We start from the raw sequence: 14,690 nt of genomic DNA on the forward strand, positions 1-14,690 counted from the left end.
ATTTTCAACACTTTGCTTGGAAACCGCAAGCCCTATCGAAGTGGGATTAAAGAAAATTTTGTAGAAGTGAAAATTCTCTACAAGATTGACCTCATGTTTATTTTCGTAGTTTGTACCATTTTTAAGATATAGAAGTTCAAATTGGCACAATGTACTGACTGTATGTCCCCTTATAAAACAATGTCATGCAGGGTGCACCTTAACTAACTTTGAATGAAAACCGCTTACACCTGGTATGTTTTCGCGGATACTGAAACAGCAATGTTCATTGATGAGAAAAATCGAAAAACAAGAAAAAAATCGCTGGAGGGATTTTTGAAAATATTGCGGTCAAAGTTCACATTTGTAGGTTTATTTTAGATATTTACATGGAAACCGCAAGTTCTATCGAAATAGGGCTAAAGAAAATGTTGTAGCTGTGAAAATTTTCTAGAAGATTGACCTTTATGATTTGTTCCTAGGTTTTACCATTTTTATACCCTCAGCATTTATGCTAACGAGGGTATATACACTCTCATACGGGCAAATGTGCCTCATCGAAATAATGGTTTTAGACAATTTGGAGTCGATTGAGCAATGTCCGTCCATCTGCCTGTCTGCCTAGCTGGCTGGTGCGCACGATAACTCTCGAATGGATGAACCGATTAGGTTCAAATTTTGGCTTTCGTAATATTTTGCCCAAACTTAGTTTAAGTTCGAAGATGGGCTATATCGGTCCACTCCGTTCGGTATCTCCCCCACAAAAGTTCGAAAATGTTAGTAAAATTTGTGCGCACGATAACACTTGAAGGGAGTAATCGATTTGGTCCATACTTTGCCCATCGTAAAATGTGTACCAGACTTAGATAATGTTTCAATTTAGACTCAATCGGCCCATTCCACAGTGAATGCACCCATTGGCCAAAAATAAAAAAATGAATTTCAAAATTTTGGTACAACATCTGACAACTCTGACAGCTATGACATTGACCTTTTTAAAAATGTATTAATTTTTATTTCATTCGAACGCGATCTTCTTAAAAATAGCTTCAAAAGTCGGAACATTTGACTAATATTTTTTGTTGTGAGTACAACCTATATTTTAAATGCAATATATTTAAATATATTCAAAATATCGCGAAACTAATACGTAGACCAAAATATTATAGTGGATTTTGAAGGGGGAGGTAATAGCTTAATTTTCATTAAAAATTAGTGTTTTAGCGTGTTGTCGAATTCTAGTTAGCTGCATATTTTCTTAGTGTATTTTGTAATGTCAATTCGATCATATACTTAAATTTGACCTAAGGTTTTAGTCATGATGCCCACCAGTGCCCACCTCGAGAATAATTTTCCAAAGTAGGTCATGGCTTTAAGATTATTCAGTATTAAGATCAGCTGCCATCTAGTGCCAGACTATAAATGGTGCGTCGCTGACTCAAGCTGCCCTAGAATAGGGTTTCTATGGATATATTAGCGTATAATCAGTTATCTGACCACGTACATTAACATAATTGGTATCAGTGGCAAGATGAAGAAATCTTCTTCCAGATTTGTCTTACGTTGGCGGTACGTGCCTTCCAGGAAGAACGCTAAAAGATCTATATTAAAAATTTTACCAATTTTCAGACAAAAATATTGATTTTTTTAATCCGCTAAATTGGTTGGATTTTATGTGGTTTTGGAGATTGCTTTGTTTCCCCAAGCCTATTTTTGCATCATAAGATAATCAGGACCTTTGTTCATGTCATTTTGTATTAACAGCCTAAAACAATTTTTACCGTATACCCCTCCAGAGGGGAAAGGGGGAGATGTTACGCTCGTGGTTTCTTAAAACACTCTTTGCAGTAGCACAAAGCTGTAACCAGCGCATTACCTTGATATTTACACGGGAAATATTTTTGGCCACTTTCTCCATACAAGTGGATCCACTGTGCATTCCTTCGGGAACCTCCACACAAAATTTCAGAAAAGTTCAGTTTAGGGCCATCTCTCGAATCGCTCTCATTTTTGTTTTAGCAGCTTGTATTCACTGCCCCCCATACGACGGTACAAGTTTCATCAGGGGCGAGTCCACATTTCCTGAGAAAATAGCCTGAAAGTTGCAAAAAAAAACCCCTATGACACCGTGTGAGGTGGTTGGAGCGCAAGATAACTCTAGAACGGATGTGCCGATTCTGTCCAAAATTTGGCTTTAGTAATATTTTGTCAAAACATAGTTTACGTTTAAAGATAAGCAATATCGGTCCACTCCTTCAGGTACTTCCCCCACAAAAGTTCAAAAATGTTCGGAAAATTTGTTCATACGGTAACTCTTGAAGAGAGAGGCGGAATTGGTCTATACTTTACACATCTTAATATATATACTAGATATAGATCAGGTTCAAATAGGGACTATATTTGTCCACTCTATCCGGTACCTCCAACACAAAATTTCGGATAAGTTCACTTTAAGACCTGCTATCGAATCACTTTGATTTTTGTTGAAACAACTTGAATTCGCTGCCTCAACGAACGAAAGTAAACGTTTTTTAGGGGCAAGTCCATACTTCTTGGGCAAACAGAGCGAAGGGTGTAAAAACCCCCTATAGCACCATATGTAGTGTCTGGAGATCCACTTAATGGTCAATGTAAATCCATTCCTTTTAGTATATCCTCCGCAAAACTTTCGATCTCTATTCCTAATGAACATTTTTGTCGGTTCAAATTCCCAAAATTTTTAAAAATCCTTAAATACATACTTTTTTGAAAAAAAAAAATGTTTCAATATATACAGGCTGAGGGTATATCTCTGTCGGCAAAGCCGACTGATACTTTTTTACTTGTTGAGATATATAAATTCAGGTCAAATTTTTATGTTTTATTGTTATGTTTTCGCGATTTTGCTTAAAAACGGAAAGTCTTATCGAAATGGCACTGGAGAATATTTTATAGCTATAAAATACACGTACAGGGGTAGGTATATAAGCTTCTCACAAGTAAACATTTCTTGTAGGGAGATACTAACGTTTTCACCTATCTGGCTCTTATACTAAATGACTTAAGGCGAACTGAACAAAAAAAATTAATATTTATTTTTTAATTTGACTACAGTTGACATATACTTGGGAGCATTTTAAAACTCAGAATGTCTTCATTGTTGATACGCATCCAACCAAAGCTGAGATACTCGTCAGTACAATTCAAATAGAAAATACGAAAATGGGATGTGCGCCAACCTATTTTGCATCATAATAAAGGTGATATATCATCCATTGTCGTCATTTCCTTTGGAATACGACTACTAAGCGGAAAATCTTTGAATTTTTTTCCACATAAGTTTGTTTTTGCTAATTCCGACTCTTGAATATTATCCGACCATCACCAAAACCAACAGGCTTCCTATATGGGACCCCCACTTAACCCTCAAAATTTCGTGACGATCCGATCAACATTGCGACCTTTAGCGTGGTTAAAAAATGGAAAAGTGGGATGTATTACGGATTATCTTGATATCTCATTGTAAAGATGGGATTTTCTACTTTCATAGTCAGGCTTTGCTTATGGAAGGTCCACAACTAGAGCTGTGTTATTCGTCATTATAATTAAAAGAGCATAAATGAAAATTTGGGTTTCATTAGCGACTATTGTGATATATTCGTTGTTTGACCACCTACGATAGCCTACTTTATATCGTTAGAAAGGTAATATTTTCTACTTTCATTGTCAGGTTTTGCATTCGGTATTGCCCTTAAAGACGCTGAGATATTTGCTTTGAAATAAAACGTTGACTTGTTCTCCAAATCAATCTCCATCACCAAAATCAGTAGTCTTCTTCCCCTCCGGGACCTCCATTACCCACCAATTTAGTAACGATCCGATCAACATAGTGCCCTGTAGCGTGAATTTAAAAAATGGAAAAATTTGATGTATTACCGACTATTGCGATATCTCCGTTATTTGGTCACCTACATACATCAACCTATTTGTATGATTGTAAAGATGGTATACCCCTTATGGAAGTTGAGATATTCGCTTTGGAAAAAAAGTTCTCTTTTTATCCAAATAAGTTTTTTGCCCAATCCGACCCCTAAATATTATCGGACCATCACCAAAATCTAGGGCTTCTTCCTCTGTGAGACCCTCATTATCCCACAAAATTTCGTGACGATCCGATCTAAATTGCGGCCTGTAGTGTGATTTCCCAACAAAAAAATTGATAAATGGGATGTATTACCGACTATTGCGATATCTCCGTTATTTGGCACCTACGCCGACCTAGTTTGCACCATTGTAAGGATGGAATCTTCTACTTTCATAGTCAGGCTTTGTTTTTGGAAAGTCCCCAACCAAAGCTGTGATATTTGTCATTATAATTAAAATCGCAAAATTTAAAATTAGTTTTTTATTTGCGACTATTGTGATATCTTCGTTGTTTGATCAGGTTCTCGTAACCTACTTTACATCATACAGAAGCTGAGATTATCGCTTTGAAAAAAAACGTTGTCTTTTTATCCATAAAGTTTTTTGCCCATTCCGACCCCTTAATATTATCCGACCATCACCGAAATCAATAGGCTTCTTCCCCTCCGGGACCCCATCAAATCCAAAATTTCGTGACGATCCGATCAAAATTGCGACCTGTAGCGTGATTACAAGCTTTAGATGGACAGACGGAGGGACACACATAGCCAGATCGACTCAGCTCGTCGAGACATTCATTTTGGTATATATAAGTATGGGTCTACGACCATTATTTCGATGCGTTACAAACTTTTTGGCCAAAACCAACTTATAATATTCTCCCCACATAGTGGTGTAGGGTATAAAAAATCATACATTAGAAACATTATCTTTAAAGTGTATTCTTCAAATTCATCTTTAAACATTGAGCTCTACATTTTGTTGTAAAGCCACTAATTGGGAATTAACTTTAAAAAAACTCGTTTCCTTCAACGATTTTTCCTGTTTTTTTTTTTACATAAGACCGACCACAGCTTTCACTCAAATTATTATTTTAGGAAACCCATCAATTGAATCCGGCTTAAGCAGTTTATTTTACCGAAATTCGTTTAAAAGTTCTGGTATAGTACAAGTGCTCGCTAGTTGCAATACCCCATACCTCAGTTTCAACATAAATAAAGGATATGTACGTATGTAATTATTAAATGGCAAATCTATTTTCAATTCCTTCAAGGGTTTTTACGCTTGACGAGTTTTAAAATCTGTTACAATGATTACGGTATTAATAGGGATTTAAATTCCTTCATGATGCTTGATGAAAAACTGACTTGTAATTGGATACGCTGTGAATATATATTTATTTCCTGTAAGATTTTTCCAAAGGAAATCATTATGGCCTATTTACTTAACATTATTGAAAGGGGACCAAACTCTAATCTTTCTACGATAAGTTTTAACCGCATTTTTCTCAACATTTCAACAACATAATACCCAATACAAATTAAAGAAATACAAATTTTACATACAAAGAACATTGAATTCATTGTATCCACAAAAACTTCAAGAAGAAAAGATTTTGTAAGATTTAGTAATGCCAAACAAATGCTGACATTAATGTTCTGGGAGGAGTTGTTTACCCTTCTGCATGAGTCGTTTAAATATTTTTCCACAATCAACACACACAAAAGGTTTCATGCGGTGTTGTGCGGTGCGGTACGGTATTTGTTTGTTTTTTTCTTAAAAACAAAAAGGACCCAGAGTCATGTGCGGACAAACTTTGCAACATACACTTTCATACATACATACATAAACACATTCACTGGGGAGTAATGTTGCCTGTGCGTGTGTGTGTGTTTGTTTGCATTTTCAGCAGTTAAATATTTACTTAGTAAAGCTGGAGGCAAAAGTAAAAAAAGAAACCAAAAAAAAAAACTTAACTAACATGTAAAAACAAATTTTAAAGTTTAGAAAACGTGAGCAAGCCATGAAAAAGAATTTTGTTTTCGCAAACGGAGGCCAGAACACACTTTGACCTTTTTCACAACACAAACAAACATCAGCGAAAGAAACAATGGCCCACCAATGGGAGAAAAGGTTTTTACTTAGTAAACAACGCCTGGTATGGCTCTTTGTTTAAATGTGGCACATTTCCGGTACCATTTCTCCTGTCAATGCGTATTTGCCAATGTGTGTGTGTTGCTGGCTTTCGTATTGAATTTTAGTAGTATTTAAGTTCATAGTAAGCCAAAAAATGCACTTGTCCCATCATCTTACCCGTATTGTTAAGGATGCTACAAATTGCTAAGGGTTTCTTTGCTGAGGTTGGTTGGAGGTTGGCACGTTGCTATAGAATTGGATTTCTTAAGAACAAAGCTACAATTAACACTTATTTAAATGTGTATTTTTTATTTTTTAACACAACAATAAATTTAACACTTAAATTAGGCTATTGTATTTCTTTGTTTTTTTTTTAACGAAATTTTTTTGTTTAATTTCTTTTTGTTTTATTTCTATTTATTTTTGTTTAAACTGTAAGCATTTTGTTTAGGGACTTTTTTTGTAGATAAGGTACTGTTTTTTTTTTTTGCTTTAGTTAATGTGTATATTTGTTTAAAAGCGCTTTTGATCCTTTTTTATTTGGTCCATTTGTGATTTTTATGAGTTTTACTTTGTGGTCTATTCTTTTTATTTTTTTCAACATTTTTTTCTTTGTTGGTCACTTTCGGTTGCCATGATTGTGTATTAACCGTTGCTCAACTTCGTAAAGACTGAACATTTTCGCATCAGCATCTATCCTTATAAGCTGCATAGGCCTTCGATTTGTTGTTCAGTTTGTATTTTCACCACAGACCGCATGTCTCCCCAAAGGACTAAAGTATAAAATGAAAAAAGCTTAAAGCTTTCAAGAGAGTAATTTGAGTAGTTGTGAGCGAAATATTGGTAGAAGGATAACAAAAAAGGTTGCCAACATTAATGTGGGATTTTTAAGCCAGAAAACAAAGAAAGTCATGGAATGTCGAATGATAATGAGATAGTGAAATAGGATAGTTATAAATACAAAGTAAGTATAAGTTCGCTTATGAGCAATACTAATCCTTGTACAAAACACAAAAATGTGGCTATAAGGGGTTATAGCCCCTTATTGAGCACGAACATTTTTGTTTCATGAATTTTATGCAAGAAATCTACCAAACTTTTCTTAGAAAATTACTATACCCTCACCAATTATGCTAACGAGGGTGTATACTAGGCCGGGGCGTAATGTATGGAAGGAAAAAAACCTTAACGGGCCATTCGCGTTTCTGATTCCTGGGATTGAACTGAGCGGAAAAGTCCAATGCACATATGTCTACGATGAAAATCGAGCCTCCCGCGTTTGACTTAAAGTTTTTTATTGACGTTTTTGGATATTTTGGCATATAACAGCCAAACCATTGAGATTTTCTATCTAATACAAATACAAACTGAATTTCTCATAATTTTGAAAATAAATATTGAACAAAACAAAAAAAAAACATCATATTTTTGAAAATTATGAGAAATTCAGTTATAGTTTTTTGTGGGGGGTTTCAGACTTAAACCACTATAACTTAGCCATTTCTTAACCGATTTAAATAAATAATAACTTGTTCGAAAGATATTATTCACCCCTTTAAAAGGAAAAGAAATCCTTTATAAAAAAAGATATGCCCAGATTTTCACTACTTTTACCGTTATAAAAAATAAAACGAAGTGACCCAAACGAACTAATAGCATTTTCGTTGTCCATGGATCCCAACACGATATAATTTTGCATCAGAACACTTGAATATTTTTCTGATCAACTTTTGTAGCACAGTGTCATTAATCGACATTTTTCGAAAAGTTTGCACCTTCTCAAGGTGCCTGAAGGAGCGTTCCAATGCTTTCGCGATGTATTAGAAAATTCTTAACTATTGTCTTGGCTACAATTTTTGTCCTTGTGTTCGATCGAAAATCTCAATGGTTTGGCTGTTATATTGCAAAATGTCCAAAAACGTAGATAAAAAAACTTAAAGTCAAAATCGGGAGGCTCCATTTTCACCGTAGACCTATGGTCTAGTGGACTTTTTTGCTCAGTTCAATCCCAGGAATAAGAAACGCGAAGGGCCCATGAAGGTTTTCAAATCGCCCCGGCCTAGTGTATACACTTTCATACGGGCAAAATGTGCCTCTTCGAAATAATGGTTTTAGACCCAAAGTATGTTTGTACGAAATCCGTTTCAGACAATTTGGAGTCGATTTAGCAATGTCCGTCCATCTGTCTGTCTGGCTGGTTGGTTGGAGCGCACGATAACTCTCGAACGGATGAACCGATTTTGTCCAAAGTTTGGCCTTTGTCATATTTTGTCCAAACTTAGTTTAAGTTAGAAGATGGGCCATATCGGTCTACTCCTTCATGTACCTTCCCACAAAAGTTAGAAAATGTTCGGAAAAATTGTGCGAAAGATAACTTTTAAAGGTAGTTACCGATTTGGTAAATTGCTTAGACATCTTGAAACTTCTACCAGACATAAATGAAGTACCTCCCACACAAAATTTCGGAAAAGTTTAGTTTAGGACCTGCTCTCGAATCGCTTTAATTTTTGTTGTTACAACTTGTATTTCCTACCCCCATTACGGCAGTACACGTTTTATCAGGGGTAAGTGCATACTTCATGAGAAAATAGCGCGTAGTTGTAAAAACCCTTATTGTACCAAGTGTAGTGGTTGGAGCGCACTATAACTCTCGAACGGATCTGCAGATAGGGTCTAAAATTTGGTCATCGTAATATTTTGTCCGAACTTAGCTTAAGTTCGAAGAAGAGTCACTCCTTTAGGTATCTCCCCCACAAAACGTACGTACGTACTTTGCACAACGTTAAATTTCTACGAGACGTAGATCTGGTGCGAAAATCGCCTGTATATGTCAACTCCTTTAAGTACCTCTCACACGAAATTTCGTAAAATGCAGTTTTAGGCCTGCTATCTAATCGCTTTGATCTTTGTTGTAACAATTTTTATTCTATTCTATTACGACGGTACATGTTTTTTTCAGGGGCAGGTCCATACTTCCTGAGAAAATATCCCAAAAGCTGTCAAAACCGCTAGATATTATGTTTTTCGTGGGCAAGTCCATGCTTTCAGACTAACTGAAATGGCAAGTGGACACAATATCTGTCAAATGGAATGACCCCCAAAATAAGATCCACATCCAAAAAGAGACTACGTCGGCCTATTCTTTAAAGAACATCCTTCGCAACACTTTTGAGCTTCAAACCAAATATATTTTATGTCGGCAAATTCCAAAAAGAGCCACAAAATCCGTAATCCGTAGATCCGATATTGTCAATAGATGGACGTTTCAATTTACATAGGCTGAGGGTGTATCACTGTCGTCAAAGCCTGCTGATACTTTTTTACTTGTTTTTTTATATATGAAAAGTCACAGGTATTTGTATATTGCATATTTTACTGAAAAATTCCCGCCTACAAAACACTGTCGCTGGAAAACCAATAAATCGATCAGCATATGTTTTTGTGAGATCATTAGGAACCTAATAATCATGTCCTTAAGCGAAACAGAATTAAAACAATATCCATTGAGAAAAATAGTGAAAACAAGTCAAAAAGCGTTATGTTCGGCCGGGCCGAACTTTTCATGCCCATTACCATAAAATATTTTCAACATAAATGGAGTAAGTAGTTTTCATTCTTGTCCATTTTCATTAGGTGGATATATTTTATAACCACGGGTACCCCAAATGCCAAAATTAGTCAGAAAATATTCCTAAAAATGTCTTCATTCGGGCGGCAACTTTATATGGTGCCTATATCAAGGTTTGGATCTATGTTGAGCATGTTTAGTGGAGAAGCTTTGTGACAATTAGGAACCGCAAATGACAATTTACTGCGAGTTTAGAAGAAGGTGTAGCTAAAACCCTCAAAGCACCACAAATCGGGAGATATCGTTGTATAAAAACATGCACAATTTTTGTGGAATTTTCGAATCTTTAAATATTAAATTACAGGGAGTTCGAACAAAAAATTTAGCTTAAATCCTGAAAATACCTAGTTCGGTTAAAAATTGTAACTAAAATCCTGATAAGATTGAAAATTAGGAGGTACCGTTATTTGGAGGCTATAACAAAACATGGACAAATGTTGAACATTTTTTGTGGAGAAGTTTTGTGACCACTTGGATCCTCAAATATCACTTTAGAAATAGTTCGGTCATCAAATGTAGCTAAGATCATCAAAATACCGAAAATCTGGAGGTATACCAAAACATTGACCTATATCGAAATGGGGGCTATACCAAAACATTGACCTATGTCGAAAATTTTTAGTGGAGATGTTTGTGATCACTCGGAACCACAAATGTTAAATTACAGGTAGTTCGGTTAAAAATTGTGGTTAGAATACCCACAATACCAAAAACAATTATATACATATGCACGGTGCTCTTGAACCAAATTTAAATGGAAGGTGCTTACACCTGGGAAGTTTTTGCGGATTCTGAAACTACAATGTTCATAGATAAGAAAAATCAAAAAATAAAAAAATCGCCGGAGCGCTTTTTAAATAAATCGATTTGGCTTGGAAACCGCAAGTCCTATCAAAATGGGAATAAAGAAAATGTTGTAGCTATCAAAATTCTCTACAAGATTGACCTTATTGATATTTTCGTAGGTTTTACAACTTTTGAGATATAGAAGTTGAAATTGGGACAAGACTGGCTTATGTAATTTTTCCTAGGTTGTACCATTTTTTTTGATATATAAGTTTATGTTGGGAAATTGCAGTCATGGCATTGCACGGTGCTCTTGAATCAAATTTAAATGGAAGGTACTTACATCCGGGAAGTTTTTGCGGATTCAGAAACTACAATGTTCATATATGAGAAAAATCAAAAACAAAAAAAAATCGCCGGAGCGTTTTTTAAATAAATCGCGATTCACGTTGACATTTTTAGGGGTTGTTTAGGTTTTCACGATTTTGCTTAGAATCCGCAAGTCCTATCAAAATGAGACTAAGGAAAATGTTGTAGGTATGAACATTTTCTACAAGATTGACCTTTACGGTACTTTCGTAGGTTTTACTATTTTTGAGATATTGAAGTTAAAATTGGGACAATGCACTAACTGTATCGCCCCCTTATAAAACAATGTCATGAAGGGTGCGCCTTAACTAACTTTTTATGAAAACCGCTTACACAGGGGAAGTTTCGCTATAGGGATGTTTAAATAAATCGCGGTCAAAATTCACATTTTTAGGTGTTTTTTTAGGTTTTCACGATTTTGCTTGGAAACCGCAAGTCCAAACCAAATGGAGCTAAAGAAAATGTTGTAGCTGTGAAAATTCTCTTGACGTTTATGATTTGTTCTCAGGCTGTACCATTTTTGAGATAAAGAAGCTCAGTTTACATTTTTAGTTTTTTTGTTAGGGTTTCGCGATTTTGCTTGAATACGGCAAGTCTTATCGGCATGGGACCAGAGAAAATCTTATAGCTGTGAAAATGTTCTACAAGACTGGCTTATGTAATTTTTCCTAGGTTGTACCATTTTTGTAGATATATTAATTGAAGTTGGAAAATTACAGTCATGATATTGTTTTATATTGAATTGAATTTGAATTGTCCCAATTTCAACTTCTATACCTCAAAAGTTGTAAAACCTACAAAAATATCATTAATGTCAATCTTGTAGAGAATTTTGATAGCTACAACTTTTTCTTTATTCCCATTTTGATAGGACTTGCAGTTTCCAAGCAAAATTGCAAAAACCTAAACAACCCCTAAAAATGTCAACTTGAATCGCGATTTATTTAAAAAGCGCTCCGGCATTTTTTTTTTTTTTTTGTTTTTTGATTTTTCTCATCTATGAACATTGTAGTTTCAGAATCCGCAAAAACTTCCCAGGTGTAAGCACTTTCCATTTAAATTTGATTCAAGAGCACCGTGAAGGTTGTAAGTCACAACAAACATTCCAAACCATACGAGGAAAAGGTCGTAAGTCCAAAGATATCCAATTATCCCCCAAACGCGATGGAATTTCATCAAATAAGCGGAAAAAATAAACGAAGAATATTGTTTTTACTTCAATAACAAAATTTTTAATACAGAAAGCGGTACAATGTTTTTCTTTCCTCCTGAAAAAATTCTAAAAATGGACTTACGACCTTTTCGTGCGTAGCAGACGATGTACTTTATATGGTCGCAAATTAATATCTTAGTGCGTTACAAACTGAAAAACAAACTTAACATGCCCTCCATACTATAGTAGAGTGTATAAAAATTAAAAGTTTTTCACTATAATTCTGTACGCTTTCAAGAATGCCATTTCGAGAAGACCACGCTTACAACTTCCTAATGCTCCGATCGACTCGCACATATTCTTTCTTCCAACGTATTCTATTCTATCTGTATATTAAAATGAACCAATATTTTTTTTTAATTGTAAGTGGCAAAAAAAACCCTTAAGTAAGTCTCTAAATCGAATTCTCAATGAAGAGTACCAAAGTCCATTGTTATACAAAACCCATGAACCTGCAAGACTCTATTCTACTATTTTAAACTATTTTAAAATTTTTACCGTACTAAAAAGTTATATATTTTTGCAGGTTCTGGAACAGAGCACATGACATTAGCCGAAAGCTTTTATTGCTAGTGCCTTTATAATAATGTTTATTATAATTGGTTTGTAATGTGTAAACACAAATAATTTGTAATTATAATGGATAATTTTTGAATAAATAAATAAAATCATAAATAACAATCGAAAACTCGTTGCAACTTTTACTATTTCATAAAGTAAAGGAAAATGCCAATAAACTCCAATATGGCAACATTAAAAGTACTCTCTTAGCTTTTATACAAATGCCTCTTCTTCTGCGGTCTCTCACTCATTGCCATTGCTATATATATATGTATGTATAAGTGTCGTCCTTTTGTTTTCCCCGGCAAAACACTCACGTGTCTATTTAATTTTTGTTTGTATTCTCTATCCTGAATTTCTGTTTCAGGTAAACTTACGTTGTCGCATGGTGAGTAGAGGTGAAAAACGTAGTAAACATAAAACACGCGCTAAAATACTACGACTAACCAACACATGGATGTGTTGTGATACACTCAAAGAAACTGTTTGAAAAACTTACGATATTCCATTGCAACTAAAGGTTTATTGATTGGGCACACACACTCATACAAACACAAAAACAAATGCCTTGCAAAACTTCTGAAAATGATGACTTTATAAATAAACAATCATAAGCAGGTATTAGTTTTGTCAAGAGTTCAATTTGCCATGTTCAAGGGGTTTCTGCCGACATCTTTTTCTGCTGGTGTTGCTACCTTTTGTGAGGGGATTATAACTTTTAATCCTTAAGCGCAACGGAGTTGGAGAAAACTCAGGTGTGCTTTCAAATTTAAATTGGTTTTCTTTTACACTTTGACACCACACAAACACTCAAAATTTATTTGAACACATATAGACACACACACTCAATCATAAAAAAAACGATAATTTCCTTTATTGGCTCAATGGAACGGAAAGAAAGTGTAAAACAAACAAAATTCCGTAAAAGAAATATTATGATTTTTTTTCTTGCCTCTGCCAACAATAATAGCTTATTTGAAGCTTATTATATTGTAATTTTAATACCCATCATCGTGAGTAGAATGTTGCCGCATGACATGCTACCAAACAGGAAATTTGTATGAGTCCTCGGTGGCAGCATGAAAATGTTATTATTTTGTCATGCTATACTTGGAAATGGTGAGTAGAGGGGTGTCAAAGGACATTCAGTGAGATGGGTAGTTGACAAAAATAAATAAACAATTAGGTTCAGAAATGTAATCACTCCAAAATGTTCAGCCACATAAATATATACATATGTACACACACAGACGTACACATACCCATCAAATGTAAATACCAACGAGACAAGAACCAGAGAAAGTTGAGTTTGAAGGATATCCTTGATATCCGGCAGATATTTTAAATGTTATCATAATGTTACCAAGTGTTTGGTATTTGAAATAGCTGTGTCAATACGAGTGGCACGTAAACGAGTGCGTGATAAATACATCATCATATTTATGAGGAAAAAGGATGCATATTAATGATCATCACAAGGGAAGGGAAGATGTGCAAAAATATCCTTTGTTGTCATGTGTGTATTTAAAGGTTTGAAGACTTTTATGGTAATATTAGGTGTTTCTACAAATGAATCTGAAATCTTTATTTAATACAGTAATTTTAAAGATTCTTAATGATAGCAATTGTTAGATAAAATATATGTACATACTGAAAGTTAACTTTATGTAACATAAATTGTTTTAATTTATTATTTTTAGGCTGTGAATCTGTAAATCTATCAATCAATGACAAAGAATATTATCTCCCTTGAAATTTATACTTGGGTTCCACAAGGCTTCAATGACAACCTGCAGTCAGTAGCAGCATGAAGACATCGAGAATAATATGGCAAAAAAGAGAGTGGAGAATCGTTTTTCCAACAAAAAAAAAGAAAGATTTCGAAATGGAAGTAGTAAAAAGGAAGTCCGAAATATTATCAGCAAGTAAAACACCAAACTGATATTCCCCTGCAAAGCTGAAAAAAGTTAGGTAATTGATACAGATACAGCGCTAAGGATTAAGAGTCAGTTCTTTGCTAAGATTTTGTCATCAAGCTAACCCGGTGACGAAACTCCAAAACCTCTTATATACGATGGTATTAAATGTATAAAGTGTGTACAGCAAAATTCTGAG

General features: G+C 34.7%; 1 protein-coding gene across 18 annotated transcripts in view; it reads right to left on the reverse strand.

The window, feature by feature from the left end:
• Positions 1-14,690, reverse strand: part of LOC141390384 (diacylglycerol kinase eta) — a 213,197-nt gene that overhangs the window by 161,190 nt on the left and 37,317 nt on the right. For 4 of the 18 annotated variants that reach the window (XM_073963407.1, XM_073963382.1, XM_073963374.1 and 1 more), the window contains exon 1: positions 6,196-6,743. The exons of 11 other annotated variants lie outside the window; for them this stretch is intronic. The gene's annotated coding sequence lies outside the window, so the exon portion shown is untranslated. Of the gene's footprint in view, positions 1-6,195; positions 6,745-14,690 lie in introns of those variants that run through there. 3 more of the 18 variants (XM_073963400.1, XM_073963392.1, XM_073963372.1) reach the window with 1 other exon arrangement.

Source organism: Musca autumnalis, unplaced genomic scaffold (assembly GCF_047663935.1).
Source record: "Musca autumnalis isolate F117 unplaced genomic scaffold, ASM4766393v1 scaffold_1, whole genome shotgun sequence".
Lineage (NCBI taxonomy): Eukaryota > Metazoa > Arthropoda > Insecta > Diptera > Muscidae > Musca > Musca autumnalis.